Source organism: Microcaecilia unicolor, chromosome 7, assembly GCF_901765095.1.
Source record: "Microcaecilia unicolor chromosome 7, aMicUni1.1, whole genome shotgun sequence".
Classification (NCBI taxonomy): Eukaryota; Metazoa; Chordata; class Amphibia; order Gymnophiona; family Siphonopidae; genus Microcaecilia; species Microcaecilia unicolor.
The window spans coordinates 47,192,045-47,205,066 of NC_044037.1; the positions used below are offsets into that span (position 1 = coordinate 47,192,045).

General features: G+C 50.4%; 1 protein-coding gene across 3 annotated transcripts in view; it reads left to right on the forward strand.

The window, feature by feature from the left end:
* MBNL3 (muscleblind like splicing regulator 3) overlaps window positions 1-13,022 on the forward strand; it is a 243,631-nt gene that overhangs the window by 119,375 nt on the left and 111,234 nt on the right. The window lies entirely within an intron of this gene.

Sequence of the window (13,022 nt, forward strand, 5' to 3'; positions counted from 1 at the left end):
ATGGTTCAACTTTAGGCGAGACCTCCTGATAGAACAGATCATCAGATGGAGCCACAGAACTAAAGTGGAACTAAAGTTTTGTATAGTTTGTAGCAACTTCCAGCTGCAGTGTCCCGAGGAATGAAGGGCTTCAATTTGTTAGGGAATGAGATGGAAATTTAAAATCAGGAAGGACACAGCCTGCATTAATTTACCCAGAACCATCTGGTAATCAGTATGTACTTCTATTCTTAAGGTTAAAATCTATTTAGCATTTTTAACGCAGACATACTGTAAGTGTGGGTGGGGGGGGGGGGGGGGGTGTTTGCACGTGTTGGAGAACACGGAGTAGTTAGGGCAGTTCAGCTGTATAATCCCAAGCATTTCAGGCTCTATAAGGATGAATCGTGATTAGCTTTTTCTATATATAAATTGGTGCAAGTTGATTAAACAGGCTTCCTTTTAACAGTGGTAAAAGCATGGTTTATCCATACTTCCAGATGGCTTGTTTGACAAGCTCCAGAGAACAGTTTCATTAAAAAAAAAAAAAAATCAATCTTGTACCTAGTTGATCTTTAAAGTGGACTGAGAGCTTGTATGTTTCAATTAAAACAAGTTTAGAAATTCTCAGTAGCAATGTTTCCAGTGTATTGACACTTCTCCCATTTAGTTTAATAAGGTTTGGCACCACCAGACATTTTTCAAAGTGTCTGAACAAGTCTCCCTGAAAACTAGTCTAAAACAGGGGTCTGTCAGGTTTTCAGGATATCTGTGCTAAATATATATGCACTGCCTCCATTAGCTCCTAATTTATCTCACGAGTATTCATTACAGGTATCCTGAAAACCTGACTGACTAAGGCATGGCAGGTTTAGGAACCAGCGGTACAGCAATGCTTCTCAATCTCAGCCTAGTCCTCTGGGCACACCCAGCCACTCAGGTTTTTAGGATATCCGCAGTGAATGGGTTGAAAAGTGCTGGTGTAGAGCAGATAACATACCCCCTTTCCAGTAATCCTTATTGTACATTCACTGTAGGCTGTCAATTCGTACAACAAAATGCTGTTTGTATGAATTTTATGGGTTTTTAAATCTTAGTTTTCTAATAATTTTGCTAATAAATTGAGCTGATGTGTGCTTGACACACCTGCACTTTACAGTTTTTATCATACTTCACTTTCATTATCGTTTCCTGTTTCCAGGCTGCATTAAGTGTTTCAGAAAATAGTAAGTGAGGCTACATATGGTTTGACATTCTGCAAGTGATTTTGAATTCTTGCCCTTACTTTACGTGTTCATCGTGATCAGGCCCTGCGCATTTCCTGCTTGCAATAAATTAAAACGAAAGTAAACAAAATGAAAATATGCGTTCCGACTGACTGCCCACTTGCCATTGTTTTATTTAGGGGTTCCCAAACATTTTCGGTTCATGGCACCCTTACAGGCTCATTTTCGAAAGAGAAGGACGCCCATCTTTCAACACAAATTGGAAGATGGGCGTCCTTCTCACAGGGTTGCCCAAATCGGCATAATCGAAAGCCAATTTTGGGCATCCCCAACTGCTTTCTGTCACGGCGACGACCAAAGTTCACAGGGGCATGTCGGAGGCATAGCGAAGGTGGGACTGGGGCATGCCTAACACTTGGACGTCCTCGACCCATAATGGAAAAAAAAAGGGTGTCCCTGACGAGCACGTGGACGACTTTACCTGGTCCTGGTTTTTTTACGGCCAAGGCACAAAAAGGTGCCCAAACTGACCAGATGACCACCGGAGGGAATCGGGGATGACCTCCCCTTACTCCCGCAGTGGTCACTAACCCCCTCCCACCCTCAAAAAAATCTTTAAAAATATTTTGTGCCAGCCTCAAATGTCATGCTGAGGTCTATCACAGCAGTATGCAGTTCCCTGGAGCAGTTTTAGTGCATGCAGTGCACTTCATGCAGGCGGACCCAGGCCCATCCCCCCCTACCTGTTACACTTGTGGTGGTAAATGGAGCCCTCCAAAACCCACCAGAAACCCACTGTACCCATATCTAGGTGCCCCCTTCACCCATAAGGGCTATGGTAGTGTTGTACAGTTGTGGGGAGTGGGTTTTGGGGGGCTCAGCACACAAGGTAAGGAAGCTATGTACCTGGGAGCAATTTCTGAAGTCCACTGCAGTGCCCCCTAGGGTGCCCGGTTGGTGTCCTGGCATGTCAGGGGGACCAGTGCACTAGAAATGCTGGCTCTTCCCTCGACCAAAGGGCTTGCATTTGGTCATTTGTGAGATGGGCGTCCTTGGTTTCCATTATCGCCGAAAATCAGAAACGACCAAGTCTAAGGACGACCTAAATGTCAAGATTTGGGCATCCCTGACCGTATTATCGAAATGAAAGATGGACGCCCATCTTGTTTTGATAATACGGGTTTCCCCGCCCCTCCATCGGGACGTTTTGCGAGGACGTCCTCAGCAAAACTTGGGCGTCCCTTTCGATTATGCCCCTCTTAGTGTCCAAGCAATTATTTTTCATGGCACCCCCTCCCCTTCCTCATGGGTCTCCGCAACCCCCTGGCCACATGGGTCTCTGCACCCCCACCCCAGCCACATGGGTCTCCATATCCCCTCCGCCCCCCCCCCCCCCGCCACATAGGTCTCCTTTTCCCTGTAGTCCTCCCTTCCCAGAAAGTCCAGCACACCATTCACTGCAGCCCCTCTCCTCCCATAAATCCAGCACACTTCTACCTTCCCCAAATCCAGCATCGCTAGCTACCTTCGTTCCTGCAAGTCCAGGATAACTGCCGCTTCCTTCTCCTTCCCCCGCCGCCGTTGCATTGCTTGCAGCTTACTTTTTCGGGCCATCTGCAATTCACACAGGCAGGCACTCCGGGGCCTTCCCAGTCTGCCACGTCCAGGCCCTCTCTGATGCAACTTCTTGTTGTGAGGGTCGGACGCAGCATAAGGAAGTCCCTGCAATGCCTGTATGAATTGCGGGTGACCCGAAAATGTAAGTTGCAAAAAGTGCAGCGGCAGCGAGGGAAGAAGCAGGAAGCAGCAGATTCCAGACCTGCGAGAGGGGAAAGTAGGGAGTTGATTCTGGATTGTGGGCGGCAGGAGGGAGGTCAAGATTTGCCTTGGCACCCATGAGAGTTTGCCGCAGCGCACCAGGGTGCCGCGGTGCACAGTTTAGGAAACGATGGTTTTATTGATGTTGATTGCCCACTGGCCATTGTTTTACTGATGTTCAAGGAAAGAAAATGAGGTGTGTTGTGCATATTGTACTGAACTATTTTGGAGAGGAAGCTGGAATTGTATTGCATGCTGGCCTAAAAACCTGCATAAAAGAAGTTTGTTTAGGATTTATGGCTTGTGCGGGGCTCCTGTAGCTCTCTTTCAATATGGCATCTGATTGTATTTATTCACTCACGAGGGTGAATAAACTTTTACTGAAAATATTTCTATATCACTAATGGAAAGGGAGAACAGAAGTAAGTAAAGCATCTTGAGTTAGCCTGTGATTTTGTAACAGGATATATTTTAAAATGTATCTTTTACAAATTATTTATTCTATTTATTTGTAGCATTTGTATCCCACATTTTCCCACCAATTTGCAGGCTCAATGTGGCTTACATTTGCCATAATGGCGGTTGCCATTTCCGGGTAACAGAATTACAAATGGTATTATGTTAAGGTGCATACATATATGGTAACATGCATGGAACTTAGCATACTTGGAACAGATCATGGTATAGATATATATCATGTGCATGTAAACATGGTAAGGAAGAATATATTATGGTAATGCACAAAGGTTCCTGAGTAATAAATTGGATTGTAGCATACATTAGGTCATCGACTATGGAGAGATCCTATTCTACATAAAGGTTAAAGTGGTAGTGCTTGTTCATTAATGGCAAGGAGCTTAACTAACTAACTAAGTTTAGGCTTTACCGAGAAGCGTCCATCTATGTCGGTGTTCTTTAATGCAAGGCCTGGGTGCCAGTGGCGGCCCCTGGAGACCTCTGGGGAGGCCCTCGTATTTCTGGGTTTTTTTTTCTGTTACTCTTCCTCTCTTCCCAGGCTCAGGACAGAAAGTGGATTGGGGGAGGGGGAGGGATGAGCTGCTTGCTTCCATATCATCATGCTGATCAGTCCATAGACTGGTGGGTTGTGTCCATCTACCAGCAGGTGGAGATAGAGAGCAATCCTTTTGCCTCCCTATATGTGGTCATGTGGTGCCGGAAACTCCTCAGTATGTTCTCTATCTCAGCAGGTGGTGGTCACACACAGCAGCAGCTCTGGCTAGGCCTCCAAGCCTAATTTTTAGGTTTTGTTGAGTGCCTGGGGTTGAGGGCTTTTCTTGAGCAAGTGCAAACCTGGTGGCGCCAGGTCCCTCCTTTTCTCCCCCCTCCCGCTGGCTCCGTTTAAAAAAAAAAAAAATTGGACGTCCTTAAGGGCGTTTATTTCGACGTTTATTTAAACGTTTATTGCAGCTACTCACTGGGACACCAGGTCGTTACAGCTCGGAGTGGAAAGCAGGTAATTTTACCTTTTTGTAGCGGGCAGGGGGTTCCCCGATTGATCTCCACGTGGCTGATGGCGTCGGAGGGCGAGGGCGCAAAGAATCGCTCCCCGGACCGCGTGTGCGCGTCTAGCGGGGTTGCGGGGGTTTTAAAGTCTGATTCGCCCTTGTTGGGTGTCAGTTTGGAGGCCGGTCAGTGTCCCGGTTCTTCCTCCGGTGCGGCGGTTTTTCCCGCCATAAACGCCCATCCCCCGCTGCTCGCCTCCGCCATCTTGGCCGGCCACGCTGCTCGGACGGCTTCTTCTTGGGCTGCCCTTGAGCTGGGAGACGTTAATGCCATGGCCGCCCTTCATTTGGGCGACGGCAGAAAAGCGGCTAAAGTTAAGCGCCGTTCTTCCCGCGCGGCTCCTTCACGGAGTGTCACGCCGGACGCCATCTTGGATGCACAGCATGTTTCTCCCCCGCTCTTGCGAGCGTCGGTTGAGGGTGCGTCTAGGGCTGTGGCCCAGGCTGCTGAAGTGCACAGTCTGGGGGGTTTCTCCCCCGAGTTTATTTTGCTGCTGCATCAGGCCTTTCTTATGCAAACGCTGCCCCTTCTCCCTTGTCCGATAAAGGGGTTGAGGCCCCTGGAAGTAAACGCCCTCGGGTGGATTCCCAGGCCTTAGAGGACTCTGTTTCCTCTGATGTAGATGAGGGCAGCGTATCTGAGTTCTCCCAACGGTCCTTTGGGGATTCCTTGGAGGAGACGGATTCCCGCTCGGTTGGAGCGGATGACCCCTCTGCAGCACGGATCTTTCGCTCAGAGGATTTGCCCAACCTGTTAGTGCAGGCCATGAGCATTTTGAAGATTTCCTTTCCAGAAGACGTCTCTCCCTCAGCCCCTGTTGGCTCCGCCATTATGCTGGGGACGAAGCGCCCGCCTAGAACCTTCCACGTGCATGATGCCATGCACACCTTAATTTCGGCTCAATGGGATGTTCCGGAAGCGAGCCTTAAAGTGGCTAGGGCTATGTCCCGCCTCTATCCTTTGCCTGAAAGTGAACGAGAGACCTTTCTTTGGCCTACCGTAGATTCTTTAATCACTGCGTTGACTAAGAAAACGGCGTTGCCGGTGGAAGGTGGCACGGCCCTAAAGGACGCCCAAGACAGAAGATTGGAGGCGGCCTTAAGGTCGTCCTTTGAGGCGACTGCCTTAAGTTTGCAGGCCTCAGTTTGCGGCTCCTACGTGGCCAGGGCGTGCCTGACGATTGTGCAGCGGGCTTCCCCCTCGGATCCTTCCTTGAGGGCTGACTGGCCGGCCCTGGAATCGGGCCTGGCTTATTTGGCAGACTTACTGTATGATGTCTTGAGAGCCTCGGCTAAAGGTATGGCTCAGACAGTCTCTGCGCGGCGGTGGCTTTGGCTGAAGCATTGGTCTGCTGACCACGCATCTAAGTCCCGCCTGGCTAAGTTGCCTTTTAAAGGCAAGCTGCTCTTTGGGGTCGAGCTGGACAAAATTGTGACCGATCTCGGCACGTCTAAGGGCAAGAGGTTACCAGAGGTCAGGGCTCGGGCCAGTGGTGCTCGCCCTGGTAACTCCAGAGGACGGTTTCAGGAAGCCCGTCGGTACCGCCCGGGCAAGTCGGGCTCCTCTGCCCCCTCTTCCTTCAAAAGGAACTTCTCCCCCAAGCAGCATTCCTTTCGCAGAGACCGCCGTCCCGGAGGTGCGCCCTCCGGTCCTCCCCCAGGGTCTCGTACCCAATGACGGGGCCCTGGTCCATGGCCCAGTGCAGATTGGAGGACGCCTGTCCTCGTTTCTGGGCGAGTGGACCAGGGTAACTTAGTCATCAGAGATGGCTACAAGCTAGAGTTCTGCCGACCCTTAAGAGACGGGTTTGTACTCTCTCCCTGCAAGTCTCCGGTCAAGCTGTGGCAGTGCAGCAGACCTTGGACAACCGGATACGCCTGGGTGCGGTCGTTCCGGTGCCAGAAAATCAGCTTGGCAAGGGACGTTACTCCATTTACTTTGTGGTACCAAAGAAAGGAGGTTCTGTCCGGCCTATCCTCGACCTCAAAGGGGTCAATCGGGCCTTGAAAGTGCGGCACTTTCGCATGGAGACTCTCCGCTCTGTTATAGCGGCAGTGAAGGCAGGGGAGTTCTTGGCTTCCTTGGACATCAAGGAAGCGTACCTGCATATTCCCATCTGGCCTCCTCATCAACGCTTTCTGCGTTTTGCAGTCCTGGGCCGACACTTCCAGTTCAGAGCCCTCCCTTTCGGGTTGGCTACTGCTCCGCGGACCTTCTCCAAAGTAATGGTGGTCATCGCGGCCTTCCTGCGAAAGGAAGGAGTACAAGTCCATCCTTATCTGGACGACTGATTGATCCGAGCCCCCTCTTATGCAGAGTGCGGCAAAGCTGTGGACCGGGTGATTGCTCTTTTGAGCTCCCTGGGGTGGATCATCAACTGGGAGAAGAGCCAGCTGCGCCCGACTCAGTCCCTGGAGTATCTGGGAGTTTGATTCGACACCCAAGTGGACAGAGTGTTCCTGCCGGACAATCGGATTGTCAAACTTCAGGCTCAGGTGGACCAGTTCCTAGTAGCCTCTCCTCTTCGGGCTTGGGACTATGTGCAGCTGTTGGGCTCTATGACGGCCACGATGGAAGTAGTGCCCTGGGCCAGGGCTCATATGAGACTACTACAACACTCTCTGCTGCAGCGCTGGACTCCGGTGTCGGAGGATTATGCTGTGCGCCTTCCCTTGGACCCAGCAGTGCGCAAGGCGCTGAGCTGGTGGCTGCAGACAGACAAGTTGTCTGCAGGAATGCCTCTGGTGACCCCGGAGTGGATTGTCGTCACGACGGACGCCTCTTTGTCGGGCTGGGGAGCCCATTGCTTGGGAAGGACAGCGCAGGGGCTCTGGTCTCCTGCAGAGGCAAAGTGGTCTATCAACCTCCTGGAACTCAGAGCCATTCGGTTGGCGCTTTTGGAGTTCATCCCGGTACTGGTGTTGAAGCCAGTACGGGTCCTGTCGGACAATGCCACGGCTGTGGCCTATGTCAACCGCCAGGGAGGTACCAAGAGCACCCCTCTAGCCAAGGAGGCCATGAATCTATGCCAGTGGGCGGAAGCGAACCTGGAACAGCTGTCAGCGGCCCACATTGCCGGAGTCATGAATGTCGAGGCGGACTTTCTCAGTCGCCATACCTTGGATCCCGGAGAGTGGCAGCTATCTGCTCAGGCGTTCTTGGACATCACGAAGCGTTGGGGCCAGCCGAGCCTAGATCTGATGGCGTCATCGGCCAGTTGCCAAGTGCCGCGCTTTTTCAGCAGAGGACGGGACCCTCGATCCCTGGGAGTAGATGCTCTTCTCCAACAGTGGCCGACACAGGAGCTTCTCTATGTGTTCCCGCCCTGGCCCATGTTGGGCAGGGTGCTAGACCGGGTGGCAAAGCATCCGGGCCGGATAATCCTGGTGGGTCCGGACTGGCCCAGACGTCCCTGGTATGCGGACTTGATCAGGCTCTCAGTGGACGATCCTCTGCGGCTGCCAGTGGAGCAGGGCCTGTTGCATCAGGGTCCCGTGGTGATGGAGGATCCCTCCCCCTTTGGTCTTACGGCCTGGCTATTGAGCGGCAGCGTCTGAGAAAGAAGGGCTTCTCAGACAAGGTCATCGCCACTATGCTGAGAGCGAGGAAGCGCTCTACTTCTACTGCTTACGCCAGGGTTTGGCGTACCTTTGCAGCGTGGTGTGTAGCAGGCTCACTTTCTCCCTTCACTGCTCCAATTTCTTCAGTGTTGGCGTTCCTGCAAGAAGGTCTGGAGAAAGGCCTGTCGCTCAGTTCCCTTAAAGTCCAGGTAGCGGCTCTGGCTTGCTTCAGGGGCTGCCTGAAGGGTGCTTCCCTGGCTTCGCAGCCAGATGTGGTGCGCTTTCTCAAGGGAGTTAATCATCTGCGCCCTCCTCTGCACTCAGTGGTGCCTGCGTGGAATCTCAACCTGGTGCTAAGAGCCTTGCAGAAGCCGCCTTTTGAACCCTTGTCAAGGGCATCTCTGAAAGACCTGACGTTGAAAGCAGTCTTTTTGGTGGCTATCACTTCAGCCAGAAGAGTTTCCGAGCTCCAGGCACTCTCATGTCGAGAGCCCTTTCTGCAGTTCACTGAGGCAGGAGTGTCTATTCGCACAGTGCCTTCCTTCCTGCCCAAGATTGTTTCTCGCTTCCATGTGAATCAGCAGCTCTGTCTCCCTTCCTTTCGTAGGGAGGACTATCCAGAGGAATACTCTGCTCTCAAATATCTGGATGTGAGACGAGTCATCATCAGATACTTGGAAGTGACCAATGATTTCCGGAAGTCGGATCATCTGTTTGTCCTGTTTGCAGGTCCTCATAAGGGTCTGCAGGCTGCTAAGCCTACAGTGGCAAGATGGGTCAAGGAAGCCATTGCAGCAGCTTATGTGGCCGCGGGGAAGGTGCCGCCTATCCAGCTGAAGGCTCACTCCACTAGAGCTCAGGCGGCCTCGATGGCAGAGGCCGGGTCCGTCTCCGTCTCCTTGGAAGAGATTTGCAAGGCGGCAACTTGGGCATCAGCCCATACCTTCTCCAGGCATTACCGCTTGACTGTGGCTGCTCGGGCGGAGGCCCGGTTTGGAGCTTCAGTGTTGCGGTCAGGGATTTCAATGTCCCGCCCTGGGTGAGTACTGCTTCGGTACATCCCACCAGTCTATGGATTGATCAGCATGATGATATGGAAGGTAAAATTATGTATCATACCTGATAATTTTCTTTCCATTAATCATAGCTGATCAATCCATAGCCCCTCCCAGATATCTGTATTGTTTATATTCTGGTTGCATTTCAGGTTCAAGTTTTTCAATGGATTCTTCAAGAGTTGAGACGAATTTGTGTTACAGTGAGCTGCTGCATTCCTCTCCCCTCCGTTTTACGGGGCTGGATTGAGACTTAAATTCTGCCGGCGCTCCCTCCCGCTTCGTGCGGCAGTAGGGCAGCTTTGTACCCCTCCCGCTTCGGCGGTGTTAGGGTCAGTCAGCTCCTCCCGCGGTTGCAGGATAAGCCAGATCCCCCCGCATCGGCGGGTGTGGTGTCCCTCCCCCGCTCCGCGGGGATGAGCTGGACGGATTCCCCTCCCCCACTTGTGTGGGGATGAGCTGGGTTAATTCCCCTCTCCCGTTTCGGCGGTGGTGAGCTGGGCAGAGTGTCCCTTTGTGGGTGTAATTCTCTAAGTGCTGAGTCCTGCGGATGGAGCTTGGATATCGACATACTGAGGAGTTTCCGGCAGCACATGACCACATATAGGGAGGCAAAAGGATTGCTCTCTATCTCCACCTGCTGGTAGATGGACACAACCCACCAGTCTATGGATTGATCAGCTATGATTAATGGAAAGAAAATTATCAGGTATGATACATAATTTTACCTTGAGGGACAAGGTATTTCTTAATAGACAAAAGAGAATGCATTTGGAAATACAGCCACTTCCCAAAAATCAAAACTTTAAGCTGCCCCGGCCGGCCCCCTCTTTTCCTCTCTTCTCTTTCTCCCCAGCTCCGCCTCCCGCCATCCTCCGCCCCGTGCCCCGCCGCCCCCCAGAGGTCGTCACCGCCATTCCCCCCCTCCACCGGTGCACCCCTCCGTCTTACCGGGCCGTGCAGCCTCTCACCTCTGTATGGGGGCGCTGCACGGGGAAGAACAGCTGATCGCCTCCGTCCTCTGCAGTCTCCCATGTCCCTCCTCCCTCCTGGGCCCGCCCTCGTCTGACGTAACCAGGCGAGGGCGGGCCCAGGAGGAAGAGAAGAGAGGAAGGGAGGGGACCGGCCGGGGCAGCTTAAAGTTTTGATTTTTGGGAAGTGGGGGGAAGCGGGGAGCAGTGGCGACCTCGGGTGGGGGGGTGCAAGGGGACCTCGGGGCAGAGGATGGCAGGAGCTGTTTTTTGTAAAAGAAGGGAGGGAGAGGGGGAGTCGGGGCTGCCTACAAAAGGCACGATTTTAAGCATGGGGGAGCGGGGAGCAGCGGCGACCTTGGGCGGGGGGGGGGGCAAGGACGCTTATAAAGGACGCTCCTGATGAGCGCCTTTGCCCCCTCCTGATCCTTTTTTCATTTTTGTTTTGATGCGTGTCTGACAGCTCAGGCCTTAAGGACAGCTCTGAACTGACGTTAAATTTATCACAGTAACTGATTCGGTGCAATCGTTGGTATGGTTAGTGCATTCCGAATTATCCACATTAGAATGGTAGTTACTCATTTGCATTCCGTTTTCGTTAGCTGCTAGCATCGTCGGAAAATGGCCCTTAATGCTTGCTACGGTTGAAATTTTCTTCGTTAAAGGGTCGTTAAAAGTTTAGTGCATCTGGGCCACAGTGGGTTAGCAGTGTTGTGGCTCTGCATGGGAAGATATTTGGTGACTCCCTTTCAGTTCATTAGAATCCAAAGTGGCCCCAGCTTCAAAATTAATGAAAATCACTGTTCTATGTTGAAGGCAAGGAGGTTAATGGTAGTTATTTTAGGTAGGGTCTGTTACCAAGGAGACTATCTTTTTCTATTTTTTTTAAACGTAAATTAAAACATTTCTAAATTTGTGGCTTTTGAGTGAATTAGAAAATAATTAATAGGAGCTCCAACTCGGATGCATTTATCATTCAGTCTCTGCCATCACAGTCCATTTGGGGTGAGGGCCAGGTTGTAAAGGAGTTTTCCCCAAGACTATCAGCCCTTTAGCAGAACTATTAATTAGTGGATGTAAGCACAAGGCAACCTAAATGATTTGCAAAGCATGCAAGCTGTCAAAGGGGTGTGCTCACTTTAGTGCTCTGTATATCATTATCTTCATAACTTTAAGCACTATGAAGATAATTCTATAAGGGGATCACCAACATTTAGGCGCTGAAATGCACACAAATGACCAGAATACCAGGTGCCTGCTTTCCTAACATTGCAGTGCAAATACACATGTATAATTTAGGCACAACCACTTATGCCAGCCAATATTGCTAAAACCCACGTGTAAATTATAGTTATCTATATTGTACATGTGTAACTGTGCACCCCTCCAAGACCTCCCATGTGTTATGTACACCCACTTTCAAACTAGGTACCACCACATGTAAATTCCATTTGATAGAATAGTGCATAACCAGAATATTGGCATTTACACATGAATTTTATTTATTTATTTTGTTACATTTGTACACCGCGCTTTCCTACTCATAGCAGGCTCAATGCGGCAGGCAATGGAGGGTTAAATGACTTGCCAAGAGTCACAAGGAGCTGCCTGTGCCGGGAATCGAACTCAGTTCCTCAGTTCCCCAGGACCAAAGTCCACCACCTTAACCACTAGGCCGCTCCTCCACACAATGTGTACATATGTGGGGAAAAGGAAATGGGACTTGATATATCAGCTTTTCGGAGGTTTTTGCAACTGCATTCAAAGCGGTTTACATATATTCAGGTACTTACTTTTTGTACCAGGGGCAATGGAGGGTTAAGTGACTTGCCCAGAGTCACAAGGACCTGCAGTGGGAATCGAACTCGGTTCCCCAGGATCAAAGTCCACTGCACTAACCACTAAGCTACTCCTTGTGTGTGTATATGCCAATATTTTGGTCATTTACTTGCATTCTTGGTGCCCACTATAGAATTACCCCCTTAGCTCTCTACATTTTTGCAGATTGAGCCTTAAATTACCTTTCCTGGTCATCTATACCAGACCAGTCCAGACCAATGGGTTGTGTCCATCTACCAGCGGAAGGAGACAGAGAAAATAGTTCCAAGTAAACCTCCCCTTAAGGATATCATGCAGCCTGGAATGTTCAGTATTTTCTCTGTCTCCTAGCGGATGGTGGACAGATCGTGCAGCTGCTCTGGATTGTTGGCTGGTAGCTCCTGTCCCAGATTCTTCTGGTGACAGTGGAGCCAGAGGTGTGCTGGTAGCCGTGTTGGGGCTAGTTTTAGTTGATACTCAGTGGTCCTGAGTTCCTCATCTGCCAGCTAGGGTGATATCCAGTGACCCTGGTTCCCTCCCCTCCCCTATCTCCCCTGGCTGTCTTTCTAGCAGGGTGATTGATGGTTGATAGTGGCATGGAGTAACTTGTCTCCCCTGTGGGGTTCTTCTCTTCTGTGGTGGTAGGTATATCTGAATTTCTGCCTCTTTGGTAAGCCTTTATTAATTCTTGTCACTAGTGAAGAAAGTTGTTTACAAAAAAAAAAAAAAGGAAGATGAAGAAACAGTTTTTTCCCTCTTTTTCTGCCTCTGAGTAAACCTTTATTAATTCCTGTCACTAGTGAAGAAGGTGGTTTACAAAAAAAAAAAAAAAATGAGGAAGTAGAAACTGTTTTTTCCCTCCTTTTTTGCCTCTGAGGTAAACCTTTATTTATTCCTGTCACTAGTGAAGAAGGTTGTTTACAAAAAAAAAAAAAAAAAGGAACTTTGTTTTTCCTTCTTTCTCTTGCCTGTTTTTTCCCCACCTTTGGCAAGGTATTCTAGGAGGCCACTTGCGAAGTTTCTTTGGACCCTTCCGAGCTAGTACCAGTTGATTTGATTTTTTTTTTTTTT